Source organism: Lactuca virosa, chromosome 3 (assembly GCF_052849685.1).
Source record: "Lactuca virosa cultivar CGN04683 chromosome 3, Lactuca_virosa_CGN04683_v6, whole genome shotgun sequence".
Taxonomy (NCBI): domain Eukaryota; kingdom Viridiplantae; phylum Streptophyta; class Magnoliopsida; order Asterales; family Asteraceae; genus Lactuca; species Lactuca virosa.
Window position 1 is genome coordinate 290,041,197 of NC_136428.1, and position 18,112 is coordinate 290,059,308.

The window sequence follows — 18,112 nt, forward strand, 5'->3', positions numbered from 1 at the left end:
GGTAATACATTAAAGGTACCAAGTAATTTGCATGGTTACTTCACACCTTGTTTTGTGATCCTCGGCATCCCAGTCACAAAACTTGAAGGGCACACTCGAGATTGAAACATGTCATTGAAGAAAGTTCAATGAATCTCAAAGAATCTAGGAGTTTCTAAACCAATTAAAACCTAATTAAATATTTCGTTTTTCATAGTGGAAATTGGTGAATCGTCATTCACCTACCTTCAAATATCTTATAGCTTAGATTACGACATCCCTCTTCTAAGTTATAAAATATTGTGTTGGGTCCTAGCTCCTTTTCTCTCATGAATCTTTGTGGGAGAGTCATCTTTGATGGGTCCAACTTTATAGATTGGATCAGAAACATCAGGATGGTCACTCAGTATGAGAACAAAGAATATGTTCTCGACAAGGAGCTGAAGGTACCCGAGCCAACTGCTACTCCTGAAGAGCTTGCTGAATATGAGGTACATGAAAGAGATGCTACAAAAATGGCATGCATCATGATGGCCACCATGACAGCCGAGCTCCAAAAGTCCTATGAGGACTATTATCCTTTTGAGATGCACCAGGACTTGATGGACCGCTACCATCAAAGTGCTCGTCAAGAGCGATATGAAATAATCTCCTCCATGATAACAACCCGAATAAAGGATGGTGAACCCATCACGGGCCACATGCAGAAAATGTAAAGGTATGTGGACCGTTTACTGAAGCTGAATGTGAACTTCCCTGAGGAGTTAGCAATAGACATCATTTTGCACTCCTTGCCATCGTGTTATGATCAATTCCGCATGACATATCACATGAACAAGGAAGAAGTCACCCTCAGCAAACTTCAAGGACTCTTGAAGACCGCCGAAAGTGGTCTAAAGGGTAAGTCGGTTGTTACTACTCCTACTCCTACTCCAACTGCGGCCAATGTCTTGGCATTAGGGCATAGCAAAGGGAAGAAGAGAAAGAACCCTTCTAAGGGTACCAAGGGTAAGACCCTTGAAGGCTCCTCTTCAAGCAAAACCAAGAAAGGTTTTGTCACTCCTTCTGCTAACCCTAATGAGGCTGAATGCTTCTATTGCCATGAAAAGTCGCACTGGAAGCGAAACTGCCCAAAGTACCAGCAAGATTTGAAGGATGGGAAAGTAAAACCCAACCATGCAGGCATATACACTATATTGTCTAATAACTCACCTCATTCTAAGTCTTGGGTCCTTGATACAGGTTGTGGTATTCACATATGTTGTGATTTGTAGGGACTAAAAAGAAGTGAGAATATGGAGCAGGGAAAGATAGACTTGATCATGGGAAACAGGAAAGCTTCATCTGTCACCAAGATAGGAGTTTATTCCTTAGTGCTAAATAGCGGGTTTACATTAGCTTTGAATAAATGTTATTATTTGCCAGAAATGGCAAGAAATGTTATTTCCTTTCATGCATTGTATAAACAAGGTTTTACCTTTTATTTTGATAATAATAATGGTAGTATTGATGCTTTCTTTAATATTGTTCTTTATTTTAAAGCATTACCTTGTGATGGCGTGTATGAAATTGTATCTGTCGTAGATAATCTAGGAAATAATGTATTGTGTATTAACTCTTCCACTAGCTTAGATAAAGCATCCTTATGGCATTGTCGTCTTGGACATGTAAGCAAGAAACGCATAGGCCAACTCCAAAAGGATGGAGTCTTGGAGTCATTTGACCTAAAGTCAGATGATAGTTGTGAATCTTGTTTGCTTGGTAAAATGACAAAGTCACCTTTTACTGGCACTTGTGCTAGGGGTGAAGGTTTGTTGGACCTCATACACACGGATGTGTGTGGACCCTTCAGAACCGCCACAAGAGATGCTAATCAGTTCTATGTAACTTTTACTGATGATTTTAGTAGATATGGATATGCCTACCTAATCAAGCATAAGTCAGAAACCTTTGAGAAATTCAAAGAGTTTAAGCAAGAAGTGGAGAATCAGTTGGGCAGGAACATTAAGATGCTTCGATCCGATCATGGTGGTGAGTATCTTAGTACTGAGTTCCTTGACTATCTTAAGGAATGTGGGATTGTCTCACAATTGACACCTCCTAGGACACCACAGTTGAATGGTGTAGCTGAGAGGCGCAATCGGACATTGTTGGACATGGTTCGTTCCATGATGAGTCGAGCTTCGCTACCAATCTCATTTTGGGGATATGCCTTAGAGACTGCTGCCCATATCCTTAATCTAGTCCCTATAAAGAAGGTTTCCAAAACACCTCACGAGGTGTGGACTGGAAAAGTTCCCAATCTAGACCACATCAAGATTTAGGGTTGCGAGGCTTTCGTGAGACGCGAGACTCACGATAAGCTCGAACCCCGAAGCGAAAGGTGTATTTTCATCGGCTACCCAAAGAAATCCTTTGGTTACATCTTCTACAGACCCAGTGATAATGTGGTCTTTGTAGCAAGAAGAGGATTCTTTCGAGAGAGAGAATTCATGAGCCAAGGAGACAGTGGGAGGAAAATTGACCTTGAGGAAATTCAAGAGTCAAGTGGTGAAGGAACCTCAAACCCTAGCCCTCAACCTGAGGAGGAAACTCCTGTTGAGCCGACTGAAGAATCTATACCTCTGAGGCGTTCCACCAGAGTTAGGAATGCACCTGAGCATTATTATGGTTTTCATATTACTGCAGAAGGTGAGACACTTATCAGTGATAACACACTGGTAAATCTGGAAAAGCCTAACAGCTACACGGAAGCCATGGCAGGCCCTGAGGCTGCTAAATGGAAAGAGGCTATGGATAGCGAGCTACAGTCCATGTATGACAATCAAGTTTGGAACTTGGTTGACAATGTACCTGTTCGTAAGATAGTTGGGTGAAAATGGATCTTCAAGAAGAAGACCGACATGGATGGTAATGTACACACTTATAAGGCACGACTGGTTGCAAAGGGTTATTCTCAAACTCCGGGAGTTGATTATGATGAGACCTTTTCACCAGTGGCCAATATTAAGTCTATTAGGGTTCTGTTAGCCATTGCTGCATTTCATGATTATGAAATATGGCAAATGGATGTCAAAACCGCTTTCCTTAATGGAAACTTGGCTGAAGATGTTTACATGGTTCAGCCAGAGGTTTTTGTCAGTACAGAGTACCCCAGTAGAGTGTGTAAGCTCGAGAAATCCATTTATGGATTAAAACAGGCACCTCGCAGATGGAATCTTTGCTTTGATGAGAAAGTCAAAGAATTTGGCTTTTCAAGGAGTGAAGATGAATCTTGTGTCTATATCAAGGCTAGTGGGAGTATAGTCAGCTTTTTGGTACTGTATGTGGATGACATACTACTCATAGGAAATGACATCCCAACCCTGCAGGAAGTAAAGTCCTGGCTTGGGAAGTGTTTCGCTATGAAGGACCATGGAGAAGCTGCCTATATCCTAGGGATAAGGATTTTGAGAAACAGGAGTAAAAGACTAATTGGACTTAGTCAAAGCACCTATGTGGACAAAGTGTTGAAAAGGTTCAACATGCATAACTCCAAGAAAGGAGAGTTACCCATCCAGAGTAACGCCAGATTGAGTAAGACACAAAGCCCTAGTACTGAGGCTGAGATAGCAGAAATGAGTCGAATACCTTATGCTTCAGCTGTAGGATCGATCATGTATGCTATGACGTGTACTCGACCTGATGTAGCCTTTTCTTTGAGCATGGTTAGCAGGTATCAGGGGAACCCTGGCAAGGCACACTGGACTGCGGTAAAGAATATCCTCAAGTACCTACGGAGGACTAAGGACTGGGTCCTTACCCTCAGTGGCAGTGAGGACTTGAGAGTTGTAGGGTACAGTGATGCTAGCTTTCAGACTGACAGGAATAATTTCCGCTCTCAGTCGGGCTGGGTCTTTACTCTAAACGGAGGGGCAATTACTTGGAAAAGTTCCAAGCAGCAGACAGTGGCTGATTCCACTTGTGAATCAGAGTATATAGCAGCAAGTGAGGCAGCAAAGGAGGCTATATGCCTAAAGAACTTCATCGGAGACCTTGGAGTTGTACCAGCTATAAAGGAGCCAATGGAGATTTTCTGTGACAGCAATAGTGCGGTTGCCTTAGCCAAGGAACCAAGAGATCATGGGAGATCCAGACACATTGACAGAAAATATCACTTCATCAGACATCGAATAGAAGAAGGAATCCTCGTGGCAAAGAGGTTATCATCGGATGAGAACCCAGCAGATCCCCTCACGAAGGGACTGACTCGGGCTAAGCATCTCCAGCATGCTCGGAGCATAGGGCTGAAGGATGATATTAGTTTTAGTAGTTAGATAATCTTGAAATTTGTAAAATGTAATTGACATTTGATGATAAATAAAAGCTGTTATTTATGAGTAAAGTGTTGCTATCTCTTGTCAATCGTTTACTATTATTTCTTTTTGCATGTTTTGACTTCCAGAATAATTATGTTATGGTTTATATCATATTATTCAAACTCTCCACAGTCGGTCATATGTTGGAAGTAGATATGAATCAAGACTGTCATGGGTTGGCTTGTAGAGGTCTAAGATGTTAGACAAAGCGGGGCTACAGCACTCATGAGTGCTCATAATTCTGAGTATTGGATTCAACCCACGCTCACTTGTATCACTTCATGGAATTTATCTCGAGTGATCGTGAGACGGTAATATCATATAAGTCTTCAAACCTATAGATATGATTTGTTGCCTATGAGTTGGTTATGCATTGATTGCACGAAAACGCATTGGTAACTCGATGTTATAAACCGTGCCTTTGTGTGTAGTTCAACAAGTAGTAGAGCAAACATATGAGTCGAAGTTTATCTGTTCCTTCTAGGATTAGAAGCGATATCTGGGCCCCTCGATGATTTTGTTTTGACCTATGTATCGGGCCCGGTCAGAACTAAATTGATGTGTTCAGTTAAGTTCTATGTCAAACAAATCAGAAACCGGGAAACAAATGTTGGACAATAAGCAAGACCATGTTCCATGTATTTGTCCGGCTGATATCTAGAACAGAGGATTATATGATCACTTATCTAAAATGGCGCTTCATAGTTCAACAGAGTTTAAAGAGCTACGATTGCTGATCGGTTCCTGAAGTCATACTTGCAACTATAGTTATTAGACTTATCCAAGTGGGAGACTGTTGGATATAGTGTCTAAGTCCATAACTATATTTGGTATGTATTTGACCCGACCCGGCATGGTCCATTTGGGTTGCACTTCACCCGAACAATTTATGGATAATCGTTTGAGAATAGTATAAGTTATGATTTATTAATATATTATAAGTCCTAATATATTAATATAAAATCATATTATTTAATTAGTATTGATCTATAATTAATTTAGAATTAATTTAGAGATAAAAAGTATGACTAATTAAATATGGGCTCTTGTATTTATATAGTGTGGGCTAATGCTTATTTGGAATGGGCTAGGCTTGCATGGAAAGTCCATGGATACTCCATGGAGCTTTAACCCATGGATCTCATGGAAATGAAAAGACATGGGTATTAGGGTTTACATGGATGTAACCCTAATCCACCACACTATATAAAGGAGGCTTTGGTTCTTGAAATTGCACTAGTTGATGTGTGTAAACTAAGAGGGCCGATTTCAAAAAGTTTGTGACTATTCTCTCAAGTTTCCAAGTTTGTGGTGATTTGTGACTTCCATTTGAGGCATCCACATTATTGGTGCTAGGCTCTCAAACTCCAAGCAATCAACTACTACTACAAGGTAAGAAATTCTACTAGTTTTATTTGATTCAAGTACCCCATGCCATGCTAGTTAGGATAAGAACCTTGGAAAAATAATTATTTGCATGTATCTTAGTCAAACATAGATCCAAGGTTTCTAGGGTTGCATGTACACCATAGGAGTGTTAGAATGCTCAAAACTCATCACTTTTATCTCAAAATGCTCATATCTCATGCATGGCTTGATTCCAACATCCAAGTCTTGATATTTATGACACTACACCACTAAATACACTCAAAGGGGTTGATCATAGTCTCTGGAGCTCAAATATCTCATAAGGTCTCCAACTTTTGGGACAAAACCCTAAAATACTCTACTATGATGCATAAATCAAAAGAGTGAGAAAGCTTGGAGCTTTATACCTCTAAATGAAGCTCCCAAATCAGATATGCTCAGATCCAAGGCCTGGACTCTCACTCCTTCTTCTCCAAAGCTCCTTCTACACTCCAAGAACACACAAAATCACTTAAAGGCTCTCAAATGGATACATACAAGCTCAAGAACGAGGATTAGGGTTTTAAATGGTTGTTTGTCTGAAGATGGTGGCCACGAATGAGGCCATCATATCCTTTATATAGGGACACACCCTCATTTAGGGTTTTCATTACGAGCCTAGTAGGCCCAGCGTACCCTCTGGTACACTAAGCGTACTAGGTGGCTCCGCTTAAAAGTCACGCACATGAGTATGATAAGCGTACACACACATACACCCAGCGTACTCAGCTGCCACCTTTCTCAAATAAGGGACTTTTCCTGCCAAAGCCTCAAACTTCCATAGCTTCCTCGATATACCTCTGTTTCCAATGAACCTCATATTCACGGAAAGGTGACGAGATGCCCTACGCTTCTAGCAACTCGTCGCAGCCCCGAGGCTTTGTAACAACCTGTTGTTTTGACTTTATGTAGTGTGTGTATATATATATATATATATATATATATATATATATATATATATATATATATATATATATATATATATATATATATATAATAAAGAGAAAATTTTGTATACTATGTACATTTACATATTAACCCTCAAAAATAAAATGTTAAACAAACTTTTTGGGATGAACATACTGGTAGAAATCGTGTCTAGGATTGCAAAAATATAAAGAACGCCCAATTTCGAGTTATAACGAAGAAGTTATGACCTATCGAATATCCGCGACAAAACCGACAAAATACTTTTTAACGTAAAAAGTGAATTTGCAATAAAATGCTTTTTAACCTTAACTATCTAAATGAAAGTTATAGTATACGTTAAACTGAGAGTGTCCATGAAAAGAACGACTAAATCTGACTTCGTATGAAAAAGTTATGATTTTTCTAAGTTTTGACACGACAATACACAGCCCAAAACTCGAAAGTGAGATCGAGCAACTTTTGGCCAAAACAAATTAAACGACAATCAGATATCTTATCAAAAGAAATCCAACGATAAAAAGGCAGACGAAAACGGACGTTGGATGAAGAAGTTATGAATTTTTAACGGACTTTTCCTGTTCCGGCCTGTTAAAAATATAACTTTATAAATAAAGTCAAAATTAGCTGATAGAGTCTAAACGAAAGTTGTAGAGCATAGTATCACCTACGCGTGGATATAAAGAACGTCAAAAACGGAACTCGTATGCAAAAGATATGAATTTTTGAAGTTTGGAAAATACAAGTACGCCCCGCGTACAAGAGTACACCCAGCATACTCGGATACAAGGCCTCGGTTCGTCCACGTCGACCCTCCGTCAGCCAATCCTTGCATGCATGTCATGCACGCATACTAGCTCCGATGCGTAACCCATAGGTTGGGCACGTACGCTACGCCCAGCGTACGGGGAGGCTTCAGCCTCCTATAAATAGAAACCGACCTCCGGGTTTAGGGCAAATTTTCCAACCTATCTCCTATACTTTCTCACTTTTAAGCCCATCAAGACTACCCCGATGCCCTGGTGACATATCCATGTTACGACAAAAGCCCGAAGCTTCGAAATTCTCAGGAAGTCAACCACTTTCCAGTCGAAGTGCTGCCCCCGTAAAACCCAACTTTTCATCAAATCGTCACTCATACCAAGTGAGTTCATACTGTCGTATTTTCATAGTTTTTACTGTTTTAAGGGGGGAATACAAGTCTAGCACAAATAATTTGTGTTCAAACAAATGGTTTCAAAATATTTTATCAAAATGGATTTCAATTATCATCAAATCAAGAAGTTTTCCAAGATTGTGTTAAAATGACATCAAGTCACCAAAAGTATTTCAAAATGTTAAACTTCTTTTAAATGGTTTTATAAACTATATTTTTCCGCAGAAATCATATATATATATATATATATATATATATATATATATATATATATATATATATATATATATACATATATAAATATAAAAGTTAATTCGTTCAGTTCAAATACCCTTTGTAACATGTTGAGCAAGGGGTTGCATTCATGAATAGTTAGTATCAATTCGGAAACTACATATAAATTATAATAGGTATAATTTTTTATTCATAGAACATTAAATCACGATTCAAGTATACTAAAATACATTGTTTTAGAAGAACAAATGTTTGATTCAAAACTAATCAAGAGTATACATCTTTCATATACTAATTCAGAGGCATACTATCAATCATTCATTTCAGAATGATTGGGTTTTCGTAATTATTATACATGTAATGTCTATATGCTTTTTATGAGTCATTTGATTCAGGTTGTTTAGTTCATTTAAACAACATAGTTAAAGTTCTGACATTATAACCAGAATCTCCAGTCGAGGAACGAAACAATGTGTGTATATAGGGATTGACAACCCCACACTCAGACTGTTGGCTACAGTCAGGCATACACGCGAAGGAGTGATAGTTGTTATCAATAGTTTTAGATGCCTTCAAATCGTTGGGTCAGGCAATCTAGTCTCAGTATGGTTATAATAACTCATTAAAAAGATATTGACAATACGTTAGTGTATAATTAACTAAACGTAAGTACATTTTCAAAGTACCAGTTTACCATGATACAATTTTTACAGTATTACATCTTGGTATTCAATAACAGTTGGTTAGGCCAGGCACACTCTCATTTATATAGTTTATACAAAAGGAATTCAATAACAGAACATTGGTTTACAAATAGAACAGTTTTATGTGATTAAAACTACTTTTCATATACATCAGAAAATATAGGATTTTCTGGGACAGCTTACATATTCAAGAAACAGAAAACACAGTTTCAATCATAAATACTTATGCACTCACTCAACTTTATGTTGATACTCTCTTTTCAAACTACTTGTATTCTTAGGGAATCAGTAGACAAGTACTCCCCGAGCTTTTTGAGAAGATGGAGCTATTTTGAGTCATGTCTACTTCTTTTTGTATAACTATTTTGGTTTCAATATATAGTGATTGAACATATGTAAATATTTATACTTTTTAATACAATGGTTGTTTGTACTTTGATTACTATGATGCATGTGTTGTGATACTACAAATGAAGTCATCGACCCCCGAACGTTTCCGCTGTCTGGTTTGGGGGTATGACAGATTGGTATCAGAGCATTGTTTATAGTGCACTCAGTATATCAATCCATAAAAGATATACAAACTATAAATACATTGGGGCTGAAAGCTCTGACTACTAGTATACTTTTAAGATTTTAAGTATTTTTACAAGAAGTATACTAATACTTATGCATACAAATATAGTATCACAGTCATAACAACTTAAAAGTATTTGGATGTTGGACGCTACAGTCAAACCTGGGCAGTTATGTAATCATATATGGGATTAATATAGCCTGATCAACTATATTGGTTTGAGATATGAACAACATGTGTTTGGGAGTGAAGGTAGTGTTGCGACATGTCTAAAAGTTACCAACTATACATATATAGAAGAACTCTAAAACAGAACATAAAGTTAAAATACTATAGGAGTATTTTAGGCACTATATACTAATAACAACCATGTGAAAACAAAAGAACCATTATTGGTAGAGTTATAAATATTAAGGGTATATCACAGTTATATATAATTAAAGTTTTATTGTTCCTTGTTTGGTTGTGGATTTAGAGAAGGATCATTTAATCGAAGGTCGATTATACCCAAGTTATATATAATTAGTATACACTTTGTAGTTATAGAAATAACCAAAGCAAGTCATACAAAATTCATTATCTGTTAATTGTAAGTTTCTCTCGTAGAAACTTGTATTTGCAAATCTATCGTTACTAATTGTATTCTATATCTCTTATGTCCTTATTGTCACACCCCGCTAAAGCGGAAATACGAGGTGTGGCAGTATAAAGGGTTTCATAGCAAAAGTTAAAAGACAACACGAACCATAGTATTAAAAATCATTACAAATTTACAATGGGTTTGAAGAACTTTTAAAAGAAATTACAATGAAAATTGAAATACAACACATGCGAATGCTTCTAAAAGTGATGTGTCCCTAAGTGCCACTTACTCGATGATTCCTGAAAAAGCATGTAAAACGAGCGTCAACTATAAAAATTGTTTGTGAGTACTCACAGATTAAAAATAATATAAGTTTCATGAATTGAAATCAAAGTTTTGATAGAGTTTTCCATAAATAAAAATATATTGCAAAAATGAGTAAATAAGTTTGTATAAGCAAAGTTTGTTGCCATCGTGAGAAATAAAGTTACGTTGCCCAAATGAGATTCAACGTTCATATCCTCATGGAAATAAAGTTCGTTGCTAAAACGAGTAAACAAGTTTCATTGCTATAATGAGCAATCAAGTTTGTTGCTACAAGGAGCAAACAAATTTATTGTTAAGACAAGTAAATAAGTTTCCAGTAATAAAATTTCGTTGCTATAATGAGAAACAAAGTTCATTGCTATAATTAATAAACAAGTGTGTTGCTATAATAAGTAACAAGTTTGTATGTGTATGAGCAAACAATGAGTTCCCAACCAAGCCTATGACTGATGCCCTATCAAGATCTATGCTTATCGTTCCATAGATTATATGGTATCATGCACTCAAGCAATCGGGCGAGTGAGGAGTTGTCAATTCCTAATAGCGCTATCCACAATGACCATTGGCTCAAAGAGTTAATGGTTGGAGTAAAGTATAAGGGAAGGGACTTAAGACGATAAGTTCTCATGTTCCGTGTTGCATAGACATACATAGCAGAATATATCAAATTATAGCAAAATATAGCAATCGAGTTTGATACGAATCAATTTAAATACAACGAACAATAAATAGTTTTTCGGACATGCTTTTCCACCCCAAAACATAAAAACCAAAAATAGGGGAGTGCGTGAATACTCACAATAAGCATTGAGATGATGCAAATGATGCCTTGAGCTAAGTTCCACTTGTACCACTATCGATTCCTACAATAATGGTATTTGCTAGTGAGTCTCTAATCGAAATCTAACACTAGTATACTTACTACTACAATATAATTATGCCAATATTGTGTCAAAATTTAGTATTGATAAGTTACAAACATTTTTCTGTAAAAATTCAATTTCAATGAATCAATTGTTATATAACAATTTAATTGGAAAATTCACATTATTGAAATGCTAATATTTAACATTTTAAGAGGTGTTCCAATGATTTAATATTCAAAAACTAAATCAATTTAGTTCTAAAATTTCCCAAACTTTGCATTTCAGTTTTAATTGAAGTCAAAGACCTTAAGACAAATTTTCTTGAATTTTTGATTTGTCTAACTATTTTTCACGATTTTAGTTTCTTGAATAACCATAAAATCATGAAAAATACTAAATAGTTAGTAAATATTACCAAACTTCAGATTTTGGTTCTAACTACATTAAAAGGCTTCTAGATAAATTTTCATGGATTATAGATATGAACAACCATTTTCCTTATATTTAATTCTCTAAATAGATAAAAATTCATGAAAAATAGCAATCAGTTAAGAAAATTCCCCAAACTTCTTATATTACTGCCATTACACATACTTAAGCTGGGAAAAATATAAAAGTAGATTTATAATCTGTTTAACCTAATTTTATGATTTTTGTGCATTTATTCTAATAAAAATGAAGATAAATAGAAAACAGTTTCCAAAACTACCCAAACTTTTTATAATACTGTTATTAGACATTCTTAAGCTGAGAAAAATAATAAAATGGATTTATAAACTGTTTAACCCAATTTTATGATTTTTATGCATTTATTCTAATAAAAATGGAGATAAATAGAAAACAGTTTCCAAAATTACCCAAACTTTTTATAATACTGTTATTAGACATTCGTAAGCTGTTAAAAATAATAAAATGGATTTATAAACTGTTTAACCCAATTTAATGATTTTTGTGCATTTATTCTAATAAAAATGGAGATAAATAGGAAACAGTTTCCAAAATTATCCAAACTTTTTATAATACTGTTATTAGACATTATTAAGCTGAGAAAATATAAAAATGGATTTATAAACTGTTTAACCCAATTTTATGATTTTTGTGCATTTATTCTAATAAAAATTGAAATAAATAGAAAACTGTTTCCAAAATTACCCAAACTTTTTGTATTACTGGTATTAAACATTACTAAGCTGGGAAAAATATAAGAATGTATTTCTAAACTGTGTAACCCAATTTTTTGATTTTTGTGCATTTATTCTAATAAAAATTGAAATAAATAGAAAACATTTTCCAATATTAGACAAACTTTTTGTATTACTGTTATTAAATATTATTAAGCTGGGGAAAATATAAGAATGGATTTCTAAACTGTTTAACCCAATTTTATGATTTTTGTGCATTTATTCTAATAAAAATTGGGTTTAAATGTATTTAATTTTGGGAAAATAGACAAAAAATAGTATACAGAAGAGAAAAATCATCAAAGATTTTATGTAGCATCCTAGTGTACTACAAGGTGTTCTGGTAAATTTTCATGAACTTTGGATGAGCAGAACTATTTTTTCTATTTTTAGGCCATTATAAATACAAAAATCGGGGAAAAATAGAAATGAATTATGAAAAATTCTGAAAATATTGTTCTAAGTCTTCCACATAGAGTAGGAGCTGCGAAAAATTATTAGGTAGCCATTTTACATTCTCTAAAATGGTTTTATGATTTATTAGAGCTAAACAAAACGACAATTCAAAACCATACTAAACAGTAACAAAAATCGATGAAACTTAATGAGAGGTCATTATTTACCTTAGGTCATCCACGAATTTTTCTAGGATTTATAGACCTCCAAAAGTATTTTATATGATTTATGGCCTTGTTTTCTTGTAACGATTTTAGTAAATCAAGGAAATGATAAAAGGTCTTAGTATTTTCCAGAACCTCTTATTATCTTACTGGGGTTCTGAGAAAATTTTGTTTTGAACAGAAAAGGATTTTTAGATTTTTTTATGAATAAAATCATTTACATGCACTATTAACAATGTACTTTGATCATCAAGCTCTTTAACTTGATGTTCATCACATTTTTCACGGTTTGAAGACCATGCATGGACATATTTTGTTCATAGTGATGTTTTCAAAGGAAAAACTTGAATGCACAAGGTAGATGAACCTTTAAAACTTGTAAAAATCCGTATTTTAGGGTTTGACATAGGTTTTGGTCCTTGGATTTCACCATTAGACAACATGCATGTTGTTCTTGGGTGAAACCCTACCACCATCATCATCAAACTCAGCATTCATGGATATGTTCATGAATGTTCATAAAGAATGGTGTAGAAGAATGAGAAGTGCAAGAAAAACCTTTAAAACAAGAAAGAAAAGTGAAGGAAAATGAAGGATTTTCGGGTTTACCTTTAAGAACACACTTAGATGATGAACATTTCGAGTTTAAGGAGTGTTTTTGGGTCCTATTCTCTGGAAATTTCGTGGTTCATAGAGAGAGGAAGAGATAAAATGTGTGTGAGAGTGTGAGAGAGAAATGAAAGAGAGAGAGAGAGAGAGAGAGAGAGAGAGAGAGAGAGAGAGAGAGAGAGAGAGAGAGAAGTGAAGGAGATGGAGTGTGTGGATGAAGAATGATTAATGTTTGTTGGGAAGAGATTTTTTGGGAGGTGGAGTCCGACTTTAAGAGGGATTAGAGAGGGTTTTAAGAGGCTTTTAAAGCTTTACTTTGAATAAATATGGTCTCCTAATCATTTTTATAAAAATCATCTTTAGTTTTTATAAAAATCATCTTTAGTTTTTACAAGGTTCAATTGTATTTTGTCTTATAAATTAAGGGTAATGTCAATGACTAAATTTTTTTTTTCTTGATTGCATTTTCATAATTTTTATTATTATAAGATAATATTATAAGGTTCATAATTATTTTTATAAAAACTTTAAGGTTAAAGTTTATAACAATGAGTTTTTATGGCTTTTAGGGTTTTTGGAGTTTAATAAATCTTTGGATATCCAAATGAATTGAATCTTTGAGACTTCAAATTATTTTATGGTATTATAACTCTTTTATAGTTATAAATAATGTTTGTAACTTATTTTATCGGTTTACTGGCATTCTATGTAGTAGTTTCGAAATTCACGCGAAGTTGCAGAATCAAATATACTAGTCTTAGTTTTCAACTTTGACTTAAGTTTCTATGAGGCTTTGACCTAATTTCTACTACTAGGTCAAGTGCATGATGTATGTATATGATTCATGAAAAGGTGTTCGAGTCAAGGAGCGACCCGAATATGGATAGTCACTACAGTTAAATAGTTGTAGAATTCACATATCAATGTGAAATCTATGTACACTATCCATTGATTCTAATTGTTTCCAAGTTTCTAGTAGGTTATAACTTAGCTTCTAGTTACTAAGTCTAGTATTTGTAGTGCCTATATGTGCAACTAAGTTTAGTCAAATCTAAAACCGACTCGAATTTTGACGGCTGTCACAGTCTCCCCCGGTTGAAAGAATTTCGTCCCGAAATTCAATTCGTGATGAATTCTATTAGAACTCAACCGGATGCAATTATACAATTGGAGAGGTGGTGACTTGTAGAACTCTTTGATTATTTTGGGTTAATTCTCCAAGGGAAGACCCCAATTCTTTAGCTATAATCAAAGTAATGTTTCCTTAATTCGAGTTCTACAGTCTAGATTGCGAGAAATTAGGATCATGGAAATCATGATCCGACCATGCGACCTAGTTGAAAATATTATCTAGTTAGATCTTATCTAACTTAAAAGAACGTTATAAGTTTTGCTGAAGCACCAACTGCATTGAGCGTTAAATCCGCATTGATCCTCAAGTCGCATTCTAAATTAACACTAAGTGTAAATTCGCCGCCTAATAAAGTAGAGATTAGGAACAATTTGTTCAGTTCCGGGTTGGCTACTATATCTGGAAAATATATATTCCGAAATAAGGAGGGGTAACACGAATGAAAGAGAAGAGATCGAGGGTAAGTTCCTAAAAAAACGTACTAAGGATAGGCAACGAAGTTTTGGTACATATCCAATGTACAGGCTATTTAAGTGTCGTCCACAAAATAAATTACGAAATGATTGAGGATCTCCGAGGCTATAATTACTACTACGGTTACTCTTACAATAATAGAACTATATTCGAAGAATATATATATTTAGAGAGTCAATGTTGCAAATGGAGGTGATTAAATCACATTGTGTAGATATCATTTTAAGTGTTTAGAAGTGATAAAAATCTCACTGTTATCAAAATGTGTGTTTAGAAATGATAATTAATCTCACTATTATCAAAATATGTAATAATTCCAAGATAATGAAAATACATGTGTGGCGATCAAACGAAGTAGTAAAATAATATAAAGATTAATTAAGGTTACAGGTTTAAATCATCAATAAGGGAATTTATACAAAAATATTTTGATTACTCTTTTGAAAAATTGTCTAATTGTCTAAGTCAGGACAAATTCAAGCTTACGAGTCAGAATATTTATGAAAACAAAGTTGAGAGTTTAGGAACTCACTGAAAATTACAAAGTAAAATGCTATTTTAAGAAAAGGTGTAAAAATGTCGATCTTTGAAAATAGTGCATTCTTAGTTTAGTTTTTCTACAAAAACAATCATTTAGAGAATAGATAATCGTAAAATTCAAAACATTTGATGTATTTAAAGAAAAAAAAACATAAGGAAACATATCCTTCACATATAATTTCCGAATATAGAAAAATGATAAGCATAAGAATATTCATCTTGTGTATTCATTATAAGGAAAATACAATGAAAATTACATTTTAAATCAAGTTTCCGAATTTAGAACGAAAGAGCAAATGTAAATAAGGATCACTTGTTTATAGTAGATTTTAAAATAAAAACAAGATGTATATGATAAAAGGCGTAATTGAATATATCAAAGTTGACTAAATCAAAATTATGTCTCACGACTATACACGTATTAATCGCTCAAAACGAAAGGGTAGACTTCTAGTCTTTATGTATACGAACATGATACTAGGAGAAGCAAAATAGACAGAAACAAAGTTAGACAATATATTATGTTAATATTATAGCGTTCGAGATCTAAAATCAGAAGGAGAGTGAGAAATAAAGTTCGGGGGAAAGAAAAAGGAAGGTAGCGGCGACAATGATTGTTATTGTTAAAATTATAAGAACAATACCTATAGGTAGACTTAAAACCAGGTTGAGATATATTTCAAACTTCAATATTTGATGTATATTGATGATTAAATAGACATGTGAGAGTTTTAAAGTGTTTATTAAGGATTGATAAAAATTCATAAGTTATCTATTAAGTTAAACTACATTTGTGAAAAAGAAGAAGCCCTACAAATGGCAATTGAAAATCTCACAATTTTGACTTTTTAGACTGAAGTCCAACAATAATTAAAATGGATAAGGTAAAGACTCAATATATTTAGAAGAATAATTATTCATTGTTGAGAGTGTATCACTGGAAATTTAAAAGTGAACACTAAGTTTTCAAATGCTATAAATTTTAAAAACTTTATAGATTATAAAACCATATTGAAGCAAAGTACACAAATAAGCTATGTTTTGAAATACAAGCATTAGAGATGTCTTATAAACATGTTTGAAGTAGAAATTTGCATAAATATCATGTTGGGTTTCGAGAAAACACATTAAAGTAAATTACAATGTCTAAATGAGAAAGTTGTTAAAAGTGCCAAAACAAAAGTGTTTTGAAGATTCGATGAAACGTTTTCACATAATATGAACTTCAATGTCATATGTTTAAGTTTTATAGAATGGAGTTTAAACACTTTTATAAAAGAAAATGTTTCTAAGTTTTTCGAAAACGTGTCAAAATGGTAAGCAAGGATTAAAATGGTTTACATGCCCTTAAAAGCACATCTATCCATTGAAATGGATTTGAAATGAAATTAAATAGCAAGGTTAAAACAAATATTGGTTAATTTGAGTTTTGAAGAAAAGTGTTAAGTTAAAGCAAGTTGTCAAAAGATTTTTAGCGAGAATATGGCTTACATTGTTAGGAAATGTCTACTAAGTTGAATGAAGTGGTTATGAAATATTTTATCGATGATAAATAAAACCGATGAAGCGAAATAACGTTCGATGGAAGATTAAGAAGTAAGGAATAAGTATGTTAGTGTAGCTGATCGTACCTAAATACTAAGGCGAGTATAAGGCGAGTACCGATGTCTTTTTCCCTAAGATAAAGGACAAGAAAAATTGTTTGAAAAACGTTTTATGGTGTCAATACAGTTTACGACCTTTTATAGAGGTCAAAGGGACATCCTATGTTAAGTTTTAAGCTCAAGGTGGAAACAACGTAGAGCTAAATCGTAGCGTAGTAATAAGGTCTCACGTATGCGTTAAACCTCCGTGTCTCCTCGTGAGTCGAATCCGGAATGCCCGCCAATGGTTTCCAAGTGATTATTTAGTGGTGACTCATCTACCTCCTTACCCGATGCTCCAATTTTCATCCGTGTCGGTATCGGAACGCTTTTCCTATTTGTAACTCTTAGTACAAAGACGATGAAGAGGTATTGAGGAATAATTGGTATAGGTTTCGACTTAAGATTTTTACTAATGTATATCTAGCTACTAACTTTACATCTAAAGTCAATAGCTACCAACAAACACTCATTCTCAGTACTAAGTGTGTTGCTCTTAGAATGGCTAGTGATATAACCTAAGTGGTTAACCTAGCACTTGATAAGGGATAAGAGTATTTCTAAATAAAGACATTGTTATAAAAATGCACTTAGTTTCTAAGTGTATCTAGATGAATGCCTATAATATGCAATGCCCTTACGCACACCGAAAAATTTTGTTTTTCAAAAGTTTAAGTTGAAAATTGTTTTGAACATAATTCTACCATAACCATTTCCAACCTCGCATTAATTTTCCTTAATTAAGCATAGTTGGCCAGGCTATACTTAATTAAAGTCCAATAATGCGTACTCGAA